This window comes from Arachis stenosperma, chromosome 9, assembly GCF_014773155.1.
Source record: "Arachis stenosperma cultivar V10309 chromosome 9, arast.V10309.gnm1.PFL2, whole genome shotgun sequence".
Taxonomy (NCBI): Eukaryota; Viridiplantae; Streptophyta; class Magnoliopsida; order Fabales; family Fabaceae; genus Arachis; species Arachis stenosperma.
Genome location: NC_080385.1, coordinates 113,465,767 through 113,476,989, shown reverse-complemented (window position 1 = coordinate 113,476,989; position 11,223 = coordinate 113,465,767). Strand labels below are relative to the sequence as shown.

The following is an 11,223-nucleotide window of genomic DNA, read 5'->3' as shown; positions in this document are numbered from 1 at the left end:
AAATGAGAGACTACCTACATATAATGTCAGACTAGAGTGTCATCAAAAGATTGCTCCCACTACTGTCAGAGTATATCTACATGTGGCCGTTTAGAAGATCATCATGAGGCCCACCCATCTCCTCATCCTGCTCGATCTCTATCTCAGGATCCTCCTCCTCCTCCTCGTTCACAGCTACAGCTATACCATCAGAACCACTAGGAGCACTACTATCACTATGTACAAAACCATTTGCGAGCACAGGTCCGTTCGCGTATATAGGAGCTACCCCGTCGTCCAGTAGTGCCGACTCATCAGGCTGTGGAAAGTCAGGGATAAGCTCAGAGGGAAAGTCTCACTCTGGTGGAATCACAGGTACGTACCCTCTAGCTATCTCGGGCTCTGATGAGCGGATAATTTATACGCTTTTTGGCATTATTTTTAGGTAGTTTTTAGTATGATCTAGTTACTTTTAGGGATGTTTTCATTAGTTTTTATGCTAAATTCACATTTCTGGACTTTACTATGAGTTTGTGTGTTTTTCTATGATTTCAGGTATTTTCTGGCTGAAATTGAGGGACCTGAGCAAAACTCTGATAGAAGGCTGACAAAGGACTGCTGATGCTGTTGGAATCTGACCTCCCTGCACTCAAGATGGATTTTCTAGAGCTACAGAACTCCAAATGGCGCGCTCTCAACGGCGTTGGGAAATAGACATCCAGAGCTTTCCAGCAATATATAATAGTTCATACTTTATTCGGAATTTGACGACGTAAACTGGTGCTCAACGCCAGTTCCATGCTGTATTCTGAAGTCAAACGCCAGAAACACGTCACGAACCAGAGTTGAACGCCCAAAACACGTTACAACTTGGCGTTCAACTCCAAGAGAAGCCTCAGCTCGTGGATAAATCAAGCTCAGCCCAAACATACACCAAGTGGGCCCCGGAAGTGGATTTATGCATTAATTACTTACTTCTGTAAACCCTAGTAGCTAGTCTAGTATAAATAGGATAGTTTACTATTGTATTAGACATCTTTGGTCTCAGTTTTATTTTATTATTCATCTAAGGAGACTATTGATCACGTTTGGGGGCTGGCCATTCGGCCATGCTTGAACCTTTATCACTTATATATTTTCAACGGTGGAGTTTCTACACACCATAGATTAAGGGTGTGGAGCTCTACTGTACCTCAAGTTTTAATGCAATTACTACTGTCTTCTATCCAATTCGATTTATTCCTGTTCTAAGATATTCGTTGCACTTCAACTTGATGAATGTGATGATCCGTGACACTCATCATCATTCTCACCTATGAACGCGCGTGACTGACAACCACTTCCGTTCTACCTTAGACCGAGCGCATATCTTTTGGATTCCTTAATCAGAATCTTCGTTGTATAAGCTAGAATTGATGGCGGCATTCATGGGAATCCGGAAAGTCTAACCTTGTCTGTGGTATTTCGAGTAGGATTCCGGGATTGAATGACTGTGACGAGCTTCAAACTCCTGAAGGCTGGGCGTTATTGACAGACGCAAAAGAATCACTGGATTCTATTCCAACTTGATTGAGAACCGACAGATGATTAGCTGTGCTGTGACAGAGCATTTGGACCTTTTTCACTGAGAGGATGGGATGTAGCCATTGACAACGGTGATGCCCTACATACACCTATCTGAAATTCCCACCATAGAAAGGAATGATGAAAAACTAGAAGGAAGAATTAGGGAAGCAGAGATTTAGAAGGAACACAGCACCTCCATACACCTATCCAAAATTCCCACCATTGGATTACATGAGTAACTTTATCTTTATTTTCTGTTTATCTTTATTCCTTCGCGTATACTATAATCTCTTAATCCAATTAAATCCGCCTGACTGGGATTTACAAGATGACTATAGCTTGCTTCATACCAACAATCTCTGTGAGATCGAACCTTACTCACGTAAGGTATTACTTGGACGACCCAGTACACTTGCTGGTTAGTTGAGCGGAGTTGTGACAAAGTGTGATTCACGTTTGAGAGCACCAAGTCTTTAGAGCCATTGTTGATGATCACAATTTTGCCCACCAAGTTTTTGGCGCCGTTGTCGGGGATTGTTCGAGTATGGACAACTGACGGTTCGTCTTGTTGCTCAGATTAGGTCATTTTCTTTTTATTTTCTTTTCAAAAAAGTTTTCAAAATTCTTTCAAAAATTTTTCTTTATTCTCGTTTTTCAAAAATATAATTTTCGAAAAAATTAATAAAAATACAAAAAAAAATTTCATAAAATCATAAAAACCAAAAATATTTTGTGTTCTTTGTTTGAGTCTTGAGTCAATTTATAAGTTTGGTGTCAATTACATGCTTTAAAAATTTTTTCTTGCATTTTTCAAAAATTCATGCATTCATAGTGTTCTTCATGATCTTCAAGTTATTCTTGGTAAGTCTTCTTGTTTGATCTTGATGATTTCTTGTTTTGTGTCTTTTATTGTTTTTCATGTGCATTTTTGCATTCATAGTGTCCATGCATTAAAGAATTCTAAGTTTGGTGTCTTGCATGTTTTCTTTGCATCAAAAATTTTTCAAAAATATGTTCTTGATGTTCATCATAATCTTCAAAGTGTTCTTAGTGTTCATCTTGACATTCATAGTGTTCTTGCATGCATTAAGTGTTTTGATCCTAAATTTTCATGTTTTGGGTCATATTTGTGTTTTTCTCTCTCATCATTAAAAATTCAAAAAAATAAAATAAAAAATATCTTTTCCTTATTTCTCTCCAAATTTTCAAAAATTTGAATTGACTTAGTCAAAAATCTTTAAAATTAGTTGTTTCTTACAAGTCAAGTCAAATTTTCAATTTTAAAAATCCTATCTTTTCAAAACTTTTTCAAAAATAAAATCTTTTTCATTTTTATCTTATGATTTTCGAAAATTTAAAAATATTTTTCAAAAATCTTTTTCTTAATTTTATCTTTATTTTCGAAAATTATGCTAACAATTAATGTGATTGATTCAAAAATTTGAAGTTTGTTACTTTCTTGTTAAGAAAGGTTCAATCTTTAAATTCTAGAATCATATCTTTTAGTTTCTTGTTAGTCAAGTAATTAATTTTAATTTTAAAAATTAAATCTATCTTATCTTATCTTTTATATCATATCTTTTTCAAAATTTTATCTTTTTCAAAAATTTGATTTCAAAATATCTTATCTAACTTCTTATCTTCTTATCTTTTCAAATTTGATTTTAATATCTTTTTCAACTAACTAATTAACATTTTGTTTGTTTCTTATCTTTTTCAAAACCACCTAACTACTTTTTCCTCTCTAATTTTCGAAAATATCTCATCTCTTTTTCAAAATTCTTTTTAAATTAACTAATTGTTTTAAATTTTAATTTTAATTCTATCTCACCTTTAATTTTCGAAAATTATTAACTCCTTTTCAAAATTAATTTTCGAAATTCTTCCCTTCTCCTCTTTTTCTATTTATTTATTTATTTACTAACACTTCTCTTCACCTCTCTTCATCTCAAATCACTGCCCCTATCCTTACCCCTCTGTTTGAATTCTCCTTTCTTTATTCCATTTCTTCTTCTACTAACAATAAGGAACCTCTTTACTGTGACATAGAGGATTCCTCTTCTCTTCTTTTCTTGTTCTCTTCTCTTTCATATGAGCAGGAACAAGGAAAAAGGCATTCTTGTTGAAGCTGACCCTGAACCTGAAAGGACTCTGAAGAGGAAACTAAGAGAAGCCAAATTACAACAATCCAGAGACAACCTTACTGAAATTTTCGAACAAGAGAAGGAGATGGCAGCCGAACCAAACAACAATAATGCAAGGAGGATGCTTGGTGACTTTACTAAACCCACGTCCAAGTTTGATGGAAGAAGCATCTCAATTCCTGCTATTTGAGCAAACAATTTTGAGCTGAAACCTCAATTAGTTGCTTTAATGCAACAGAACTACAAGTTCCATGGACTTCCATCTGAAGATCCTTATCAGTTTTTAACTGAGTTCTTGCAGATTTGTGACACTGTTAAGACAAATGGAGTAGATCCTGAAGTTTACAGGCTCATGCTTTTCCCTTTTGCTGTAAGAGACAAAGCTAGAACATGGTTGGACTCACAACCTAAAGATAGCCTGGACTCCTGGGATAAGCTGGTCACGGCCTTCTTGGATAAATTCTTTCTTCCTCAAAAGCTGAGCAAGCTTAGAGTGGATGTTCAGACCTTCAAGCAAAAAGATGGTGAATCCCTATATGAAGTTTGGGAAAGATACAAGCAGATGACCAAAAAGTGTCCTTCTGACATGTTTTCAGAATGGACCATATTAGATATATTCTATTATGGTCTATCTAAGTTTTCCAAGATGTCATTGGACCATTCTGCAGGTGGATCCATTCACCTAAAGAAATTGCCTGCAGAAGCTCAAGAACTTATTGACATGGTTGCAAATAACCAATTTATGTACACTTCTGAGAGGAATTCCGTGAATAATGGGACGCCTCAGAGGAAGGGAGTTCTTGAAATTGATGCTCTGAATGCCATATTGGCTCAGAACAAAGTGTTGACTCAGCAAGTCAACATGATCTCTCAAAATCTGAATGGATGGAAAAATGCATCCAACAGTACTAAAGAGGCATCTTTTGAAGAAGAAGCTTATGATCCTGAAAACCCTGCAATGGCAGAGGTAAATTATATGGGTGAACCTTATGGAAACACCTATACTTCATCATGGAGAAATCATCCAAATTTCTCATGGAAGGATCAACAAAAGCCTCAACAAGGCTTTAATAATGGTGGAAGAAATAGGATCAGCAATATCAAGCCTTATCCATCATCTTCTCAGCAACAGACAGAGAATTATGAACAAAATACCTCTAACTTAGCAAATTTAGTCTCTGATCTGTCTAAGGCCACTTTAAGTTCCATGAATGCAACAAGGTCCTCCATCAGAAATCTGAAGGCACAAGTGGGCCAGCTGAGTAAGAAAATCACTGAAACCCCTCTTAGTACTCTCCCAAGCAATACTGAAGAGAATCCAAAAAGAGAGTGCAAGGCCATTGACATAGTCAACATGGCCGAACCTAGAGAGGAAAGAGAGGACGTGAATCCCAATGAGGAAAATCTCATGGGACGCCTCTCAAGCAAGAAGGAGTTCCCTATTGAGGATCCAAAGGAATCTGAGGCTCATATAGAGACCATAGAGATTCCATTAAATCTCCTTCTGCCATTCATGAGCTCTGAAGATTATTCGTCCTCTGAAGATGATGAAGATGTAACTGGAGAGCAAGTTGCTCAATATCTAGGAGCCATCATGAAGCTGAATGCCAAGTTGTTTGGTAATGAGACTAGGTGAACCTCCCTTGCTCATTAGTGAACTTGATACATGGGTTCAGCAAACTTTACCTCAAAAGAAACAAGATCCTGGGAAATTCTTAATACCCTGTACCATAGGCACCATGACCTTTGAGAAAGCTCTGTGTGACCTAGGGTCAGGCATAAATCTTATGCCACTCTCTGTAATGGAGAAGCTGGGGATCATTGAGGTACAGCCAGCCATATTTTCATTACAATTGGCAGACAAGTCAGTAAGACAAGCTTATGGATTGGTAGAGGACGTGTTGGTAAAGGTTGAAGGCCTTTACATCCCTGTTGATTTCATAATCTTAGACACTAGGAAGGAGGAGGATGAATGCATCATCCTTGAAAGACCTTTCCTAGCCACAGCAGAAGCTGTGATAGATGTTAACAGAGGAGAATTAGTCCTTCAATTGAATGGGGACTACCTTGTGTTTAAGGCACACGGTTATCCTTCTGTAACAAGGGAGAGTAAGCATGCGGAGATTCTCTCAGTACAGAGTCAAACAGAGCCCCCACAATCAAACTCTAAATTTGGTGTTTGATGAGCGGATAATTTATACGCTTTTTGGCATTGTTTTTACATAGTTTTTAGTAAGTTTAAGCTACTTTTAGGGATGTTTTCATTAGTTTTTATGTTAAATTCACATTTCTGGACTTTACTATGAGTTTGTGTGTTTTTCTGTGATTTCAGGTAAATTCTGACTGAAATTGAGGGATTTGAGCAAAACTCTGAAAAAGGCTGACAAAAGGACTGCTGATGCTATTGGATTCTGACCTCCCTGCACTCGAAATGGATTTTCTGGAGCTACAGAACTCTAAATGGCGCGCTCTCAACGGCGTTGGAAAGTAGACATCCAGGGCTTTCCAGCAATATATAATAGTCCATACTTTATTCGAAGAATGACGACGTAACTTGGCGTTGAACGCCAAGTACACGCTCCTTTCTGGAGTTAAACGCCAGAAAAACGTCATGATCCGGAGTTGAACGCCCAAAACACGTCATAACTCAAAGTTCAACTCCAAGAGAAGCCTCAGCTCGTGGATAGACCAAGCTCAGCCCAAGCACACACCAAGTGGGCCCCGGAAGTGGATTTATGCATCAATTACTTACTCATGTAAACCCTAGGAGCTAGTTTATTATAAATAGGATGAATTACTAATGTATCAGACATCTTTGGTCTCAGTTTTGTTTTATTCTTCATCCTAAGGGACTATTGATCACGTTTAGGGGGGCTGGCCATTCGGCCATGCCTGGACCTCTTGCTTATGTATTTTCAACAGTGGAGTTTCTGCACACCATAGATTAAGGGTGTGGAGCTCTGCTGTACCTCAAGTATCAATGCAATTCTATCTTCTTTTATTCGGTCTCTATCTTATTCTTATTCCAAGATATTCATTCGTACCCAAGAACATGATGAATCTAATGAGTTAGATAACCCTCATTATTATTCTCACTTATGAACACGCGTGATTGACAACCACTTCCGTTCTACATGCAACAAGGCTTGAATGTGTATCTCTTAGATTCCCCAACAGAATCTTCGTGGTATAAGCTAGATAGATGGCGGCATTTATGAGGATCCGAAAAGTCCAACCTTGTCTGTGGTTTTCCGAGTAGGATCCTGGGAATCCGGAAAGTCTCACCTTGTCTGTGGTATTCCGAGTAGGATTCCGGTAATGAATGACTGTGACGTGCTTCAAACTTGCAACCTGCTGGGCGTAGTGACAGACGCAAAAGAATCAATGGATTCTATTCCAGTAGGAGCGGGAACCACCGGTGATTGGCCGTACTGTGACAGAGTGCGTGAGCATTAGCTTTCACTGCGAGGATGGGATGTAGCCATCACCATGGGTGATGCCTCCAGACTGATTAGCTGTGCGAGTGACAGCCGCATAGGATATTTTCCCGAGAGGAATGAAAGTAGCCACAGCTGATGGTGAACCCCTATACAAAGCTTGCCATGGAAAGGAATAAGAAGGATTGAGTAGAAGCAGTAGAAGAGCAGGCGTCCGTGAGCCATACAGCATCTCCATGCACTTATCTGAAATTTTCACCAATGAATCTGCATAAGTATTCTATCCCTTTTATTATGTATTTTCTTTTTATTTTATATTTCCGAAACCATAAACAACTTTAATATGCCTAATTGAGATTTGCAAGGTGACCATAGCTTGCTTCATACCAACAATCTCTGTGGATTCGACCCTTACTCACGTAAGGTTATTACTTGGACGACCCAGTACACTTGCTGGTTAGTTGAACGGAGTTGTGAATTCAAGTAAAGAAAATAAACAGTGCCCTAAGAGTAAACATCATCAAAGTATAAAGAACATATGATCACAATTTCGTCCACCAAGTTTTTGGCGCCGTTGCCGGGGATTGTTCGAGTATGGACAACTGACGGTTCATCTTGTTGCTCAGATTAGGTAATTTTCTGTTCAAAAATCTTTTTCAAAATTTTTCTTTTATTTTTCGTTTTTCCAACTTTTATTTTCGAAAAAAAATTAATAAAAATACAAAAAAATTAGAAAATCATAAAAATCAAAAATATTTTGTGTTTCTTGTTTGCGTCTTGTGTTAAATTTTTAAGTTTGGTGTCAATTGCATGCTTTTAAAATTTTTCTTGCATTTTTTTTCGAAAATCTCATGCATTCATAGTGTTCTTCATGATCTTCAAGTTGTTCTTGACAAGTCTTCTTGTTTGATCTTGATGATTTCTTGTTTTGTGTTGTTTGTTGTTTTTCATGTGCATCTTTGCATTCATATTTTCCATGCATTAAAAATTTCTAAGTTTGGTGTCTTGCATGTTTTCTTTGCATCAAAAATTTTTCAAAATTATGTTCTTGATGTTCATCATGATCTTCAAAGTGTTCTTGGTGTTCATCTTGACATTCATAGCATTCTTGCATGCATCTGTGTCTTGATCCAAAATTTTCATGTTTGGGTCATTTTGTGTTTTTCTTCAAAAATTCAAAAATCAAAAAAATTATCTTTTCCTTATTTCCCTCCAAATTTTCGAAATTTTGGGTTGACTTGGTCAAAAATTTTCAAAATTAGTTATTTCTTACAAGTCAAGTCAAAATTTCAAATTTTAAAAAAAAAAAATCTTATCTTTTCAAAATCTTTTTCAAAAATCATATCTTCTTCATTTTTTTTTATTGTTTTCGAAAATTTCAAAAATATTTTTCAAAATATTTTCAAAATCTTTTTCTTATCTTTATATCATATTTTCGAAAATTAGCTAACAATTAATGTGATTGGTTCAAAAATTTGAAGTTTGTTACTTTCTTGTTAAGAAAGGTTCAATCTTTAAGTTCTAGAATCTTATCTTGTAGTTTCTTGTTAGTGAAGTAATTAATTTTAAAATTTTTGAATTAAATATTTTTATCTTTTATTTTATCTTTTTCAAAAAAATTTTATCTTTTTCAAAATTTGATTTCAAAATATCTTATCTAACCTCTTATCTTCTTATCTTTTTCAAATTTGATTTCAAATCTTTTTCAATCAACAACTAACTCTGTTTGTTTCTTATCTTCTTCAAAACCCACCTAACTACTTTTCTCTCTCTAATTTTCGAAAATATCTCTTCCTTTTTCAAAAGTTCTTTTTAATTAATTAATTGTTTCATGTTTAAATTTAATTATAATTTATTTCTAATTTTCGAAAATCACTAACTTTTTTTCAAAATTATTTTCGAATTTCTCTTCTCTTTTCTTCTTCTATTTAATTATTTAATTACTAACACTTCTCACCTCTCTTCATAAAACCGAATCCATCATTCTTCATTCTTCTACCCCCTTTCTTTTCTACTAACATAAAGGAATCTCTATACTGTGACATAGAGGATTCCTCTTCTTTTCTTGTTTTCTTCTCTTTCATATGAGCAGGAACAGGGATAAAGGCACTCTTGTTGAAATTGATCAAGAACCTGAAAGGACTCTGAAGAGAAAATTAAAAGAAGCTAAATTACAACAATCCAGAAGAACCCTTGAAATTTCGAACAAAGAAAGAGATGGCAGACGGAAATAATAATATAATGCAAGGAGAATGCTTGGTGACTCACAAAGCCAACATCTAAGTTGATGGAAGAAGCATCTCCATTCCTGCCATTGGAGCCAATAACTTTGAGCTTAAGCCTCAACTAGTTGCTTTAATGCAACAAAACTGCAAGTTCTATGGACTTCCATCTGAAGATCCTTATCAGTTTTTAACTGAGTTCTTGCAGATCTGTGAGACTGTAAAGACGAATGGAGTTGATCCTGAAGTCTACAGAACTCTGCTTTTCCCTTTTGCTGTAAGAGACAAGCTAGAGTATGGTTGGATTCACAACCCAAGGACAGCCTGGACTCATGGGATAAGTGGTCACTGCTTTCTTGGATAATTCTTTCCTCCTCAAAAGCTGAGCAAGCTGAGAGTGGATGTTCAAACCTTTAAACAAAAAGATGGTGAATCCCTCTATGAAGCTTGGGAAAGATACAAGCAGCTGACCAAAAGATGTCCATCTGACATGTTTTCAGAAGGACCATATTAAATATTCTATTATGGGTCTCTCTGAATTTTCGAAAATGTCATTGGACCATTCTGCAGGTGGATCTATTCACCTGAAGAAAACGCCTGAAGAGGCTCAAGAACTCATTGACATGGTTGCAAACAACCAGTTTATGTACACCTCTGAGAGAATTCCGTGAACAATGGGGTACCTCAGAAAAAGGAGTTCTTGAAATTGATGCTCTGAATGCCATATTGGCTCGAACAAAATGTGACTCACAGGTCAACATAATCTCTCAAATCTGAATGGATTACAACATGCATCCAACAGTGCTAGAGAGGCAGCTTCTGAAGAAGCTTATGATCCTGAGAACCCTGCCATGGCAGAGGTTAATACTTGGGTGAACCTTATGGAAACACCTATAAATCATCATGGAGAAATCATCCAAATTTCTCATGGAAGGATCAACAAAAACCTCAACAAGGTTTTAACAATGGTGGACGCAACAGGCTGGGCAATAGCAAGCCATCCATCATCTTCTCAGCAACAGACAGAGAATTCTGAACAAAACACTTCTAATTTAGCCAATATAGTCTCTGATCTGTCAAAGGCCACTTTCAGTTTCATGAATGAAAACAAGATCCTCCATTAGAAATCTAGAGGCACAAGTGGGCCAGCTGAGTAAGAAAGTCATTGAAACTCCTCCCAGTATTCTCCCAAGCAATACAGAAGAGAATCCAAAAGGAGAGTGCAAGGCCAAACTAGTCAATATGGCCGAATGCACAAGGGAGGAGGAGGACGAAAATCCTAGTGAGAAAGACCTCCTGGGACGTTCCTCAAGCAAGAAGGAGTTTCCTATTAAGGATCCTGAGGAATCTGAGGCTCATCTAGAGACCATAGAGATTCCTTTAAATCTCCTTCTGCCATTCATGAGCTCTGAAGAATATTCATCCTCTGAAGAGAATGAGGATGTGACTGGAGAGCAAGTTGCTCAATACTTAGGAGCTATCATGAAGCTGAATGCCAAGCTGTTTGGTAATGAGACTTGGGAAAGTGAACCTCCCTTGCTCATTAGTGAACTAGATACTTGGATTCAGAGAACTCTACCTCAAAAGAAACAAGATCCTGGCAAGTTTTTAATACCTTGCACCATTGGCACCATGAGCTTTGAAAAAGCTCTATGTGATCTTGGGTCAGGGATAAATCTTATGCCACTCTCTGTAATGGAGAAGCTGGGAATCTTGAGGTACAGCCTGCCTTGTTCTCTTACAATTGGCAGATAAGTCCAATAAGACAAGCTTATGGAATAGTAGAGGACGTGCTAGTAAAGGTTGAAGGCCTTTATCCCTACTGATTTCATAATCCTAGACACTAGGAAGGAAGATGATGAAATGCTCATAGGA

At 36.9% G+C, this 11,223-nt stretch overlaps 1 non-coding gene across 1 annotated transcript; it reads right to left on the bottom strand.

Annotated features, from left to right (window-relative positions):
* Positions 1–9,736: 9,736 nt before the first annotated feature.
* Positions 9,737–9,840, bottom strand: LOC130953221 (small nucleolar RNA R71). The gene has a single exon (XR_009075393.1). It is a non-coding gene; the product is annotated as a small nucleolar RNA R71 (small nucleolar RNA).
* Between the last annotated feature and the right edge of the window lie 1,383 nt (positions 9,841–11,223).